The sequence below is a fragment of the Sarcophilus harrisii genome, chromosome 3, assembly GCF_902635505.1.
Source record: "Sarcophilus harrisii chromosome 3, mSarHar1.11, whole genome shotgun sequence".
Lineage (NCBI taxonomy): Eukaryota > Metazoa > Chordata > Mammalia > Dasyuromorphia > Dasyuridae > Sarcophilus > Sarcophilus harrisii.
Window position 1 is genome coordinate 333,400,428 of NC_045428.1, and position 15,617 is coordinate 333,416,044.

Below are 15,617 nucleotides of genomic sequence, written 5' to 3' on the forward strand. Positions count from 1 at the left end.
AGGCAATTGAGTAGGAGATGGAAATCCAGGATGAAGAGTTCCCATAGTGTCCATCTGTTCATTTACCTTTCTTAAATCAGTCAACATCCTCCATTTTCCAGATTTCTTTTTTATAACAAATACTGGGGAATTACAAGGACTTAGTCAAGGTTGTAAGTGTCCTTGGTCAAGTTGCTCATGTATTATATCTAATAAGGCCTGCATTTTATGGCTATCTAAGGGTCACTGTTCTATCCACACTAGTGTATCAGTTTTCTGTTGGATAGGAACAGGTAAAAGTGCTGTCTGGCCTTCAACAGAAGCCCTGCCTAAAGAACTGAACTACTGATTTTTAACCCTAATTGTTGTAAAACATCTCTTCCCTACAGATTGATGAGGATTTGTTCAACTATAGAAGGAGTATAAACTCCTGTTTTGCCTTCAAAAGTCCGTCTCATAGGGGAGCACTAACTTCAGCTGCTATTGATCCTCCTACACCAGACATGTAGATGTCTGCTTTAATCTCTGGCCAGTGACTGGGCCAGTTGGCACCTCTAATGACTGTACAATCTGTACCTGTGCCTACCAATCCTTCCAATGCTGGGCCATTTATATAGATTGTGAGCTTAGGTGGGTCAGCTGTTACAGCTGCTGTCCAGTATATTCCTGGATTTTGTGGCTTGGAGTCAGAATCTGGGCGACTATCACCAGATTGCTTTTTAGGAGTCTGTATCAGTAAACCTGATGCTCCTACTTCTCCTGGGTAGTAAGTTACACATTGTCTACCTGTATTACAGACTGGGATATATTAATAGAGTATTGTCCAATTGCTATTTAGCCTCATGTGCTTGGGACCTCGGTGCAATGACTCAAGAGCTTCAGCCCATTACAACAGTTATTATCAAAAATATTGGGTACTGAATTTAAAAAAAAATTAAAAAGTTAACCAAATGGATCAAATTAAGTATAAAATAATCATGAGATACAGAAGTTCACTAAATCCAATTTAATGGGTTCAATAAATCCAATGACACCAACAGCTATGCATGTATTCACTACTCATCAACAACTACTGGAAAAATTGAAAATCAGTTAAGGGGGAACTAGGCTTTGACCAAAATTTTACATCATACACTTTATTAAGTTACAAATGAGGACATATATTGCTTTATATAAAAGTTCCAAATGAATAAATTTGTAGATATAAAAGGTCACATTATAAACATACTTGAGATACCTTTTCACAATTGGATAAATGGGGCTATAAAAAACTAATTAAAATAATGGAGATGTCACAAATGAATTTTCATATAGAAAAGAGGATAACTGAAAGTTAACTGAAAATATGCAGGACATCTTAAGATCTTTACTTAATATACCATGTTCCTTTACAAATGGGCTATCTGTTGAACTTTAAATTTACTTTTTCTCATCTTCCCCAATCTGCCCTAGAGTACCAATGTAGCTGTTTTGGATTTTTATGAGAAGTCCAAAATTCCCTATACTTTTTGGAGATCACAATGTCTTCCTGCAGTTGAGACAAAGAAAAACACTGAGGCTTTTCTCCTATCTCATCCATGTAATCTCTCTTTAGAGGCTTGATTCAAATGCTTTAATTATAAACTTCCAGAAGCCTGACTTCATGGACTTTTAATTGGTTGAAATTATTATATAAGCCATCTACAGAACATTATCAAGTTTCAATCCTCAATATCAATATATTCCCTATGTAATAAAATTCCTTTTCATCCCATGACTTTGAAAAGCTTCAAAATTGATCAAAGGCTTATTACAAGTCTAAAAACTTGATTTATTAAATAGAAATATCCAGGTGTTTTGTGTGTCTATTTTGAGCCTCTTGTTCATTGATTTTTCTTATCTGACAAAATTATCAGATCATCTTATTCCTTATTTTAAGTATGGTGGGGAATAATTTATTGAATAGCTCAATTGACTCTAAACTTTACCCTGTAGCAATGATTCTGAGTTTATTCTCCCAAATTCTCCCTAATAACATCAAGAGTCTAGGCCCAAGAACTTGGCTATTACATCTTCTCTCTTGGGTCTGGGAATAATTCTACAAGGTTGAAAACATCTTCGTACTTAGAGTTGAATATTCCACCAGGGTATCCTTCTTTACAATGATCAGTTAAGGCCAATTCATTGGCTAAATTTAATAAGTTGTCATATATGGGTATTTTACTAAGATAACATATTAAAAACTGTTGATACAAAGTTCTTTTTACCTTCACACTTGGATAGACTTATAAAACTATGTACAGAATTCAAGGGAATGCATGCTCAGTCTTAAAAAGTGCATATATTGAAGAGGCAACTTGCAGCTATTTTGTTAGAAGTCTCTTCTTTTTTGTTGGACCCTCAAAATTTCTTTAGTTATATTATAGCTTTCTTTTAGACCCCTTGTAGAATTCTAAAGCTGTCTTTCCTTAGTGTGACTAGTTTGTCTTAGCTTCTGAAATAAACATGGTTATCAATATCTGCTGTCCTGTGATTTTGCATCCTGATTGACTGACTAAACTGGATTTTAATTAGAGCAAAGATCAAAGCCCAAAGAGAGCATTGTATTCAGAAATAGCAATATTGTTTAAAAACAAGTTTGAGCAAGTAAGTCATTGAGCATTATTAATACCCAAATTTACTAAAAAGGACATATGAAGAACATATCTACATTCAGAGAAAGAACTGATATACATATATAATAATTTTACATATAGAATATATATAGTACATATAGACTATATAGTGTATATAGAATATATAATACATATAGAATAATTATAAGCATATATATATATATATATATATATATATATATTTAGTGTCTAATGATAGCTATCTCAGGGTGAGCAAAAGAAGAAAAAAAGGAAAAACATTAAAAAGCTAATGATACATATAGTTAAAAGGAATAGCAAATTGTATATAATAGATTTTCAGTTTCATGTGCAATCATCTTTTTTTTTCCTATTCTTGTGGAATGCTTGTTTATTTCTTAAGTTTAGAATAAAACAAAAAAAAATAGAAAGAAAAAAAAGAAAAGTTCAAAGCCACAGAATAGCAGCCAATTTGATACCAAAAGCATATGTTTTTATTCTAGATGCAGTCCCTGAATTCACCATTATATTTATGACCTAACTATCAAAACTTAGTAGGCAGTGTCAAAATTGTCAATCTCTTCATCTATATCATATCATATAACATTCTAGTTGGGTGCTATTGAATTATCTTCTTTAGCACATACAGGTTTTGGTGATTACACATGTATCTTATACTTTAGTATATGAGATAAGTCCTTTTCAAGCTTCACCAGACAGAAAGATGAATTTTTGTATCTTTCTGAAAAATGAAAATGGCATATAAAATATATTTTTATTTTGTTCTCAACACTAAAATAGAATTCTTACAGGTGGAATGCAAGGCAGAAGAACTTTCTTACCATGGACAAATCTTGCCCTAAGGTATATATACAACTTTTGCTTTCCTAAATCAGACCCTCAGACGAATTACTCCTTAGATGACAGCCATTATATAATGCTGTAGTTAAGTAGCTAACTCCTGGTATGATCTTATCAGACTTGCTCAACTCTACGTGTATTTTCCTATTTCACTTATGCAGTTTAATGTCATGATGTTCTGAGTTGCCATTATTCTCTAAATGTAGTATCACTTTGATTACTCTCTTAGTGCAAATAATCTATTGTGTATAGATAGCAGAATGATTATCATTCATACATATTCTAACGGCCATGAATACCTTTTACTTCATAAATGCCACCTGGAAATATGACTCCAGTGAGTAGTTACAGAGGAAAATTTACAATATCATCTCAGTGAAGCCTATAAAAGAGATAAGGTTCACTATGGCTGAGTTTGGCTCGCCTATTCAATGCAGTCTGTACTTTATACATTCTATTTTGTACTTTGTGATCTAGGATATAACTCAATATTGTTGTGGATCTCTGATCAAATAAAAAAGAGCACAATAACACAGCAGGTTGATATGTTGAATGTTCACATTTAGATAGTAGGAAGCACATTTTCTTTTGTCAAAATTTAACATAATATATTTTAAAGTTTCTTTATAAACCTTTTTATTGAGTAATATGAAAAAGAGCCTAGAAGTGGAAAGAGGATCATACTGGAAAAAAAAAAAGAGGAAAAAGGAGGTAAAATAAGGGAAATCACATCTCACAAAGAGGCAAAACCCCACAAAAAAACCCAACTATTATAATTGAGAAAAAGAAGGGAGGGCAATGAGCATTGCCTGAATCTTACTCTCATCAGATTTGGCTCTGAGAGTATATCAGACATATTTGTTTACACAGAGAAACTTGTGGTTCAATTTATCTAGTTCTGAGAGAGCAAGTTTGAGATCCCCCACTAGCATAGTTTTGTTGTCTATTTCTTCTTGCATCTCTCAACTTCTCTAGGAATTTGGATGCTATGCTACTTGGTGCATATATGTTTAATATTGATACTGCTTCATTATTTATGAAGTAAAATATGGTTTCCTTCCTTATCTCTTTTGATTAGATCTATCTTTGCTTTTATGTGATCTGAGATAAGGATTGCTACCCCCACTTTTTTATAACTTCACATAAACCATAATAGATTCTGCTCCAGCCCTTTACCTTCGCTCTGTATATTTCACTATGCTTTAAATGTGTTTCTTGTAAACAACATATTGTAAGATTCTGGCTTTTAATCCAATTTGCTATACACTTCTGTTTTGTGGGAGAGGTCACCTCATTCATACAGGTAAAATAACTAATTCTGCATTTCCTGCTATCTTATTTACCCTACGTTATGCTTTTCTCTTTCCTTTCCTCCTTCTCTCTTCACCAGTATTTTGCTTTTTGATGACCACCTCTGTCAAATAATCCTCCCCCTTTACAGCCTCTTCCCCTTTTCCCCCCTTTACCTCCCACTTCCCTGTGAGGTGAGAAAAGTTGATTTTCAGTGCTGGATAATGACATCTAAGTCTGGTATGCTCATTGGTTTACAATTTGCCTTTTATATTAAATCTGCTAACACCTGCTTGCAACCAGGACAGAGTAGCCTAAGAAGCCCACAGAAGAACCTCAGGTGCATGGAATAAAAATATTAGATGATTGTCTTGAGGGCAAACATTCTGATATTTGGGAACATATAAAAATTTTATTTCTACAGTGTTGAGGAAAGACTGAGATTTGTAAAATTAGACAAATTTAGAGTTGAAATAAGTATATCACATAATCCAAGCCTTTCATTTTTATAGAGGACAAAAATGAAACAGCTGTCTCAAGGACTTTAGGTGCAAAGTATGGATAAGGATTCTTAATGACTAACTATTTGTCAGCTGCTTAAGAACCTGGTTTGTAGTTTCAAAACTGCTACTAACAGTTATATAAAAGTAGACTTTTCATTTCTTGGGGCTCTGTTTTAGTGTGTGTGAAATGAAAAGGTAGAATTTGATCTCTCATTTCACTTTCAGCTATCAAAATCTATGATCTAACATCTGAATTATGGACTGTTTTTAGCATTATTTGACCAGATGGTGGCATCATGTTGATCTAGATATAGGAAGAGCTAGCCTAAGAAGGCATAATTGTAAAAGAGTTGAAGTCTGTTCTTTGTAACTTTCTTAACCTCTTTTCATTGTCTCTTTATATCCTTGAGCCATCTTCTGACCTTACCTCACTTGCCTAATATTCTAACTCTGGTCTGTGACTTAGTTTCTCCAGTTTAGTTCTAGACACCAATGCAGTAAGTATTTAGAATCATCATTCTTTGATTTCTTCCAATTTTGGACTGGTTAGCATTTATTTTTCTGATATTTTCATTCCAAAAAAGGAGCCATGTTCCTTTTAAACATAAAAAGTTAAACATAAATTAGACTCATAAAGTACCTGCCCTGTTAAGACATATTTTCACTCGTTAAGTGCTTTTCCAATATGAAGTAAAACTGTCCATGTATTGAGGTGGGCTGGCCCACAGGTTTAGAAAAATAGATCAATTTAGAATGATATTTTTGTGGAAAACAATTTTCTCTAACCTTAGGTAGCTTTAAAAAATCTCAGAAGTATCTGTTTTGCTGAGTCAATTTTGCTGCCTATACTTTCCACTCAGTTGTCATGCCAACCTCCCCATTCTTCTTAATGTAGAGATGGCCTGGTATTAACCCAAGCATTTGGAAAGATCAACTCTTAACTTCTAAAATGAAGTGATAATTTAGGATGTGATGGGTGGGTTGCCAAACAACTGTTCAAGTCAATTCAACATTCCCAAGTATATAGATATTTCAGGTTATGCTTTGCCTGTCTCCAAGAAGAGAGCTTTGGATTTGTAACTCTGAAAATCAGTCTACATTTTGGAATTTTTATTTTTAATTTTAGTTTTGAAAACTTGCTAACAGAGCAAAAAGCATAAACTATCACATAGAGGGCATATTCCTTTGGAAACTGGAAATAATGGAATCATTTATGGTATAATAGTAATAAGTATATAATTATAACTAGGATTTATGTAGTTCCTCAATATTGCAAAGTGCTTTCCAAATCACATTTTAAATAATGCATCTCTAATGATTTGATTACAAAATATTGAAAAGATGTAACTAGGCTTAGGGCTTAGTTCAAATTGAAGAAATATTTTCTCCCAACATAAAAGTGATCCTTAAGTTAGGTCCTTTGAATAATGGATTTATTTGCTCAAAGGAGATAATGGAAATAAAATATGTTCCCAACTGTAAAGTCCTAGGCTTATATGATTTATTGGCATCATTTGAGGTCACTGAAGTAAAAGTGCAAATGCCAGAATAATTTCACTTAAAATGTAAGAAAAACTCCATTATTTATATATGAGATGGGTAATTGTAAATCCAGGTAACCCAGATTTCTTTGCAGAATAAAAAGAAGGTCATATACCTAAATGATACCATAAATCCAGGGTGACTTTCTGAAACTTTTAATAGATTTGTTAAAAATCACACAAACACAAACATACACACACATGTACATACATAGATATACATACATATAAGGGCAAATTTGTGGCACAATGGATAGAGTGCTGGGCCTGAAGTCGAGAAAATGAGTTCAAATCTTACTTCAAACACTTAATAGTTATTTGAACCTGAACAAATCACTTAAAACTGCTTATTTCAGTTTCCTCATCTATATAATGATTTGGAGAACACATTTCATTATTTTAAAAATAATAAAACAAACGGAGTTATGAAGATTCAGACATGACTGAAAAATACTAAACAATAGTAGCACCTGCATATGGGACATATTGACACAGTGAAAAGAGCATTAGACTTGAAATTAGAAAGAACAGAAAGATCAGAGTTCAAATCTTACTTCAGCTATTTACTATGCGACTCTGAGCAACTCATTACCTATATAAAACTGGAAAATGAATTGGCAAGCAACTTTTATAGTCTTGCTAAGAAAACACCATGGATGATTAATCTGGGATCACAAAAAATTGGACAAGATTGAATGACTGAAAAACAATACCAATGGAGTCAGAATCATAAAAACCCGATTCAAATCCTGTTTTAGATACTTAATAGCAGTGTAACTGTCCATAACACTGTAACAAGTGATTTAAATTAAGATTCACAAAAATCCTGAAAGGTAATTACCATTATTATATCCATTTCATAAATAAGAGGCAAGTGAAGATTGACTTGCCTAGGGTCACATGCATAGTGTATAGGGCTAGATTTGAAATTCAGGTTTTGCCATCAGCACAAGCCAGATTCCAGCAAACACAAAATAGGCAGAGGGTGACTGAATCCATGGCACCATTGGCATTTTCCAAGCATCTCAGGCCACAGATGCCAAATAAAACTTAGAAGGTCAACAAGAAAGTGCTGTTGCAGCAGGGAGAGAATGGAGAATAGTCCTATGCAGACTGTGTATGCACAGACCCAACAAAGTAGGTAGGCTTTGGGAGCCACTGAATCATCAGCAGCAGCAGCTTCCAGAGCTCTTAGTCTATAGACTGAAAGGCAGGGGGTGGGGAGGGGGTCAAACAGTTGGTTAAAAGGAGATTACAGGGGTCTCTGTGCTAGTTTTAAGGCAGGACTCTGTTGCTTTGCCCATGGATTGCAGTCCTGGGTGGAAATAAGTAAACAGTCATTCAGACTCACAACTTATGATAACTTTGACTACTATTTTCCCTGTCCTCAACCCATTACAATTATCTAAACAACTTTTCTTTTGAATGGCATTCTTTCACATTGACATTTTCTTACTTCAGATCCTTCCCCCTCACACCTGCCTTAGTCAAACTGTCTCTTGTTGAATATTTTAGCTTAAAAAGGGCAAATAATCCCATTGCATCCAGGGCTATTTCTAGTCATTCTGATCTATGTCTTGTCATTGCACCCAGATGACTTTGGAGAGGGAAATGAGGTAGGTGACCTTGCACAGTTCTCCCTCCCTCCAATTCAATTCACTTGCATGTCATGTTATCACCTCCTTGATATCATGGTTCTTTTTGAAGGACAAAACAAGAACAATGATTACTATAGCCCTCAGATTGATCCCTGGTCAAGTCTTTCCCATTCCTAATAATACTTTAATCAGCTGTCAAATTAAATCTGACTACTCCTATCAAGAAACTCCAGTGCCTCTGTATTACCTTAATTATCAAAAATAAAATCTCTTGCTTGGTTTTTAAAACACTTTATAATCTGATTCTTAATATTTTTTCTATTTTTCTTACACTTTACCTAACTTTACATAATTTATCATTTAATACCCATTGTTAAACACTTCATTATTTTGAACATGTACTTAAAACAAAACTACAATATCTTCTTTCTTATCTCATACTATCAATGACCTGAAGAGAGAAAGATATTTTTTTCTGAGGGGAAAATTATTACTTGAGATATCATTGGAAAGCAGTGTCATTCACATCTCTCTATCTGTTCATGGTGCAAATGATTGTCTCAACAGCTAACTGAAGGAAGCAACACAGAAAAATAATTTGTACATTTTCCTTTTAAGCTTGAGTAAGGGAAAAGTTAGGGGATAAAAATAGGGTTAACCTCTTTCTTTAGGAGGGCTTTCTTCTTCCCTCTAGATTATGTCTTCCTTTCAAAATTATCTTCCATCAAATACATAGTAAGATGCATTGACATGATGTGATATATACATGTATCGGTAAGTATATGTCAGAAAAGTAATTTGCCTCTTCATTTATCTATCATAATGGGAGGATTTTTTTTTTTTTCAGATACAAACAGGAAGCATTTATTCAGTCCTTGCAAGGAGACGTTAAATACAAAAACTGAGCAAAGAATGTTTCAGCTCCTATCTCCCTGAATTGTGCCTGCTCTGGGGACCTGCAAATAATGAATTGGTTAAATAACAAAAGACTTGGATTCATTGGATGGACTAAAAAGGAAATAACCATTGACGCTATCTACTTCTTGTGGGACACAACTTCCTGAAGCTTAGACCTAGAATCTGACCTTTTCTGCCCTACCTTCTGAAAATAGGAATCACATGACTTCCTAAAACTGAGGCCTAGGGCATGACCCATTCCATCTCATAGACATTTTTTTAAATAGCTTTTTATTTACAAGTTATATGCATGGGTAATTTTACAGCATTGACAATTGACAAACCTTTGGTTCCTATTTTTCCCTTCTTTCCCCCGATGGCAAGTTGACCAATACATGTTAAATATGTTAAAGTATAAATTAAATACAATATAAGTATACATGTCCAAACAGTTATTTTGCTGTACAAAAAGAATTGGACTTTGAAATAGTGTACTATTAGCCTGTGAAGGAAATCAAAAATGCAGGCAGACAAAAATAGAGGGTTTGGGAATTCTATGTAATGGTTCATAGTCATCTCCCAGAGCTCTTTCACTGCATACAGCTGGCTCAATTTATTACGTCTCTATTGGAATTGATTTGGTTTATCTCATTGCTGGAGATGGCCATGACCATCAAAATTGATCATCATATAGTGTTGTTGTTAAAGTATATAATGATCTCCTGGTCCTGCTCATTTGATTCAGCATCAGTTCATGTAAATCTCTCCAGGCCTTTCTGAAATCATCCTACTGGTTATTTCTTACCGAACAATAATATTCCATAATATTCATATACCAAAATATATTCAGCCATTCTCCAATTGATGAGCATCCACTCAATTTCCAGTTTCTGGCCACTACAAAGAGATCTGCCCCAAATATTCTTGCACATACAGGTCTGTTTCCCTTCTTTAAGTTTTCTTTGGGATATAAGCCTAGCATAAACACTTCTGGATCAAAGGATAAGCACAGTTTGATGACTTTTTGAGCATAGTTCTAAATCACTCTCCGGAATGTTTGGATGTATTCACAATTCCACCAACAATATATTAGTGTCCCTGTTTTCCCATATGCCCTCCAACATTCTGCATTATCTTTCCCTGTCATTCTAGCCAATCTGAAAGATGTGTAGTGGTATCTCAGAGTTGTCTTAATTTGCATTTCTCTGATTAACAATGACTTGGAGTATCTTTTCATATGGCTAGAAATAGTTTCAGTTTCTTGGTCTAAGAATTGTCTGTTCATATCCTTTGACCATTTATTAATTGGAGAATGCCTTGATTTCTTATAAATTAGAGTCAATTCTCTATATATTTTGGAAATGAGGCCTTTATCAGAACCTTTGACTATAAAAATATTTTCCCAGTTTATTGCTTCCCTTCTAATATTGTCTGCATTAGTTTTGTTTGTACAAAAAGTTTTCAATTTGATATAATAAAAATTTTCTATTTTGTGATCAATAATGATCTCTAGATTTTCTTTGGTCATAAATTCCTTCCTCTTCCATAGGTCTGAGAGGTAAACTATCCTATGCTCTTCCAATTTATTTATAATCTCATTCTTTATGCATAGGTCATGAACCCATATTGACCTTATCTTGATGTACAGTGTTAAGTGTGGGTCAATGCCTAGTTTTTGCCATACTAATTTCCAGTTTTCCCAGCATTTTTCGTCAAATAGTGAGTTCTTATCCCCAAAACTGGGGTCTTTGGGTTTGGCAAACACTAGATTTTTAAAGGTATTGGCTGCTTAGTCCTTTGAACCTAACTTATTCCATTGATCAATTGGTCTATTTCTTAGCCAATATCAAATGGTTTTGGTAACTGCTGCTTTATAATATAATTTTAGATCTGGTACAGCTAAGCCACCATCATTTGATTTTTTTTTTCATTAATTCCCTTGAAATTCTTGACCTTTTGTTTTTTCATATGAACTTTGTTGTTATTTTTTCTAGGTCATTAAAATAGTTTTTTGGGAGTCTGATTGATATAGCAATAAATAAATAGATTAGTTTAGGTAGTATTGTCATCTTTATTATACTTGCTCGCCCTATCCAAGAGCATTTAATGTTTTTCCAGTTGATTAGATGAGATTTAATTTGTGTGGAAAGTGTTTTATGGTTTTGCTCATAAAGTTTCTAATTTTCCCTTGGCAGAGAGATTCTTAAATATTTTATACTATCAGTAGTTACTTTAAATGGAATTTCACTTTGTAACTCTGTCTGTTGGATTTTGTTAGTGATATATAAGAATGCTGATGACTTATGTGGGTTTCTTTTGTATCCTGCAACTTTGTTAAATGTGCGGATTATTTCTAATAAATTTTTAGTAGAATCTCTGGGGTTCTCTAAGTATACCGTCATATCATCAGCAAAAAGTGATTATTTCATTTCCTCATTGCCTACTCCAATTCCTTTAATCACTTTCTCAACTCTATTGCCAAAGCTAGCATTTCTAATACAATATTGAATAGTAATGGTGATAGTTTTCAACCTTGTTTCACTCCTGATCTTACTGGGAATGGTTGCAGTTTGTTCCCATTACATATGATGCTTAATTATGGTTTTAAATAGATGCTACTGATTATTTTCAGGAAAAGTCCATTTATTCCTATACTCTCAAGTGTTTTTAATAGGAATGGATGTTGGATTTTATCAAATGCTTTTTCTTCTTCTATTGAGATGATTATATGGTTTTTGTTAATATGATTATTAATTTGGTCAATTATACTAATAGTTTTCCTAATATTCAACTAGCCCTGCATTCCTAGTATAAATCCTACTTGATCATGGTGTATTATCCTCAGGATGATTTTCTGTAGTCTTTCTGATATTTCATTTAAGATTTTAGCATCAATATTCATTAGGGAGATTGGTCTATAATTTTCTTTCTCTGTTTTCAATCTACCTGGTCTAGGTATCAGTACCATGTCTGTGTCATAAAAGGGATTTGGTAGGACTCCTTCTTTCCCTATTTTTTCCAAATAGTTTATATAGCATTGGGGGTAATTATTCCTTAAATGTTTGGTAGAATTCACATGTAAATCCATCTGGTCCTGAGGATTTTTTCTTAAGGAGTGGATTAATAGCTTGTTCGATTTTTTTTTTCTGAAATGGAACTATTTAAGCAATTTACTTCCTCCTCTGTTAATCTGGGGGGCCTATATTTTTGAGGTAACCATCCATTTCCCTTAGGTTATCAAATTTATTGGCATAAAGTTACGCAAAGTAACTCATTATTTCTTTAATTTCCTCTTCATTGGTGGAAAGTTCCCACTTTTCATTTTTAAGACTACTAATTTGATTTTCCTCTCTCCTTTTTCTAATCAGATTTACCAAAGGTTTATCAATTTTATTGGTGAAACCAATAAAACCAACTCTTAGTTTTATTTATTAGTTCAATAGATTTTTTCCTTTCAATATTATTAATTTCTCCTTTTAATTTTAGAATTTCAAGTTTAGTATTTCATTGAGGGGTTTTAATTTGTTGGTTTTTTTAGCTTTTTAAGTTGGAAGCCCAAGTCATTGATATTCTCTTTCTATATTTTATTCAAGTAAGCCTCTAAGGATATAAAATTTCCCCTTATTATTACTTTGGCTACATTCCACAAATTTTGGTATGATGTCTCATCATCGCCATTATCTTGAGTGAAATTATTAATTGTGTCTATAATTTGCTGTTTCATCTAATCATTCTTTAAGATGAGATTATTTAGTTTCCAATTACTTTTTGCTCTCTCCCCTAACTTTTTTATTGAATGTAGTTTTTATTGCATTGTGATCTGAAAAGAAAGCATTTCCTATTTCTGCCTTCCTGCATTTAAATTTGAGGTCTTTATGTCTTAATATATGGCCAATTTTTGTATAGGTTCCATCAACTGCTGAGAAAAAAGTATATTGCTTTCTGTCTCCATTTAGTTTTCCCCAAAGATATATCAAACCTAATTTTCCTAATATTCTATTTACCTCTTTAATTTCTTTCTTGTTTGTTTTGTGGTTTGATATATCTAAGTCTGAGAGTACAAGGTTGAGATCTCCCACTATTAAAGTTTTGTTTTCCATTTCTTCTTACAACTCTCTTAACTTCTCCTTTAGGAAATTAGATGCTATACCACTTGGTGCATATATGTTTAGTATTGATATTGCTGCATTGTCTATGCTAACCTTTAGCAAGATATAGTTTCCTTTCTTATCTCTTTTAATTAGAACAATATTTGCTTTTGCTTGATATGAGATATGGATGGCTACCCCTGCTTTTTTGGCTTTACATTAAGCATAATAGATTCTGCTCCAGCCTTTTACCTTTACTCTGTATGTGTCTCCCTGCTTTAAATGTGTTTCCTGTAAACAACATATTGTAGGGTTCTGACTTTTGATCCAGTCTGCTATCTGCCTCTGCTTTATGGGGGAGTTCATCCCATTCACATTTACAGTTAAAATTGCTAATTCTGTATTTTCTGTCATATTATTTTCTCCCAATTATGCTTTTCTTTTTCTTAGCTCCCCCAACCCTCTTTCACAGTTTTAAACTTATGTGCCCCATTTGTATCACACCACTCACCCTCTTTAGGATCCCTCCCTCTCCCCTTTGAATCTCTTCCCCTTTCTTGTTCCCTTCCCTTATTACTCTTTTCCTTTTCCTTTTTCCTCTCTCCTTTTCTAATGAGGTGAGAGAAGATTCTCTGTAAAACAAATGTCAATTATTTTCTCTTTGAGCCAAATCTGATGAGAGTAAGATTCACACAATGTTCCTCCTCCTCTCTAAATTCCTTCAGATATGATAGGTTTCCTTTGCCTCTTCATGGTATGTAGTTCCCCTCTTTTTATCCCCCTTTCCCCTTTTAGACACTATCCTCTTTCTAGTTCTACTTCCCTTTTTTATGTCATATCAATAAAATCAAATTATTCAGGTAGTTTGTATGTATATCCACAACAGAAATACAGTTCTCAAGACTTTTTCTGCTTCTCTTGAATCCTGTGTTTGGAGATCAAATTTTTTGTTTAGTGCTGCTTTTTTTTCCCTTAGAAACAAATGGAAATCATCTGTTTCAGCAAATGTCCATCTTCTTCCCTGGAAAATGCTCAGCTTGGCTGTGTAGTTTATTCTTGGCTGGATTCCAAGTTCTTTTGCCTTTTGGGAATATCACATTCCAGGCCCTTTGATCCTTTAATGTGGAGGCAGCCAGCTCTTGGGTGATCCTTATTGTACCACCTTAGTATTTGACAAGTTTTTTTCTGGCTGCTTGTAATATTTTTTCCTTAATCTGATAGTTCTGAAGTTTGGCCACAATATTCCTTGGAATTTTTATTTTAGGGACTTTTTCAGAAGGTATTAGATGAATTCTTTCAATGCCTATTTTACCTTCTGATTCTATTACATCTGGACAGTTCTCTTTGATGATTTCCTGTAAAATAGTGTCTAGGCTCTTTTTTTCATCATAAATTTTGGGAAGTCCAATAATCCTCAGATTATCTCTCCTAGATCTATTTTCAAGGTCTTTCCTTTTTCCAAGTGGATATTTCATGTTTTTTTCCAATTTATCATTTTTTTTTTTTTTGGTTTTTACTTGACTGATTCTTGATGTCTCGATTAATCATTGGTTTCTATTTATTCATTTCTGATTTTTAATGAGTTATTTTCTCCATTAGTTTTTTTACTTCATTTTGTATATGTTCAATTGAATTTTTAAATGAGTTTTTTTTTTGCTCTATGGAATTTTTTTTCCATTTCACTAATTTTTTTAATGAGTTATTTTCTTTTTCCAATTCACAAATCCTTCTTTCTTGGGAGCACTTTATCTTTTCCAATTCACAAATCCTACTTTCTTGGGATTTTTTTTATCTTTTCCAATCCATAGATTCTGTTTTCCTGCACTTCCTATGATTTCTTTACCTTTTCCAATTCACATTACATTTGGTTGTTACTTTCTTGCATAGCTTCTTTTTCCTTTCCCCATTTTTCTTCTAACTCTCTTTTAAGACTTTTAATGGTCTCTTCTAGGAGAGTGTTATATGATGGGGGTCAGATAACATTCCCCTTTGGGATATTGTCTGGAGATTGTTTGCTATTAGTCTCCTCAGGGTTTCAAACCTGCTCTCTTTCTGTATAGAAGCTATCAGTAGTCCTTTTGATTTTTTTATTCATTTTTTAAAGCCTTTAGGTTCTGTCTTCAGAGGAAGGAAGTCACTAGCTTCCTCTGCAAAGCAGGAATAGGTCTAAATGGTTGAAAAGGTCAGAGAGGTACGGGAGTGCTCTGGGAGAAAGTTCCACCCCCTCCCCTGACACCTGCTTCTGGGG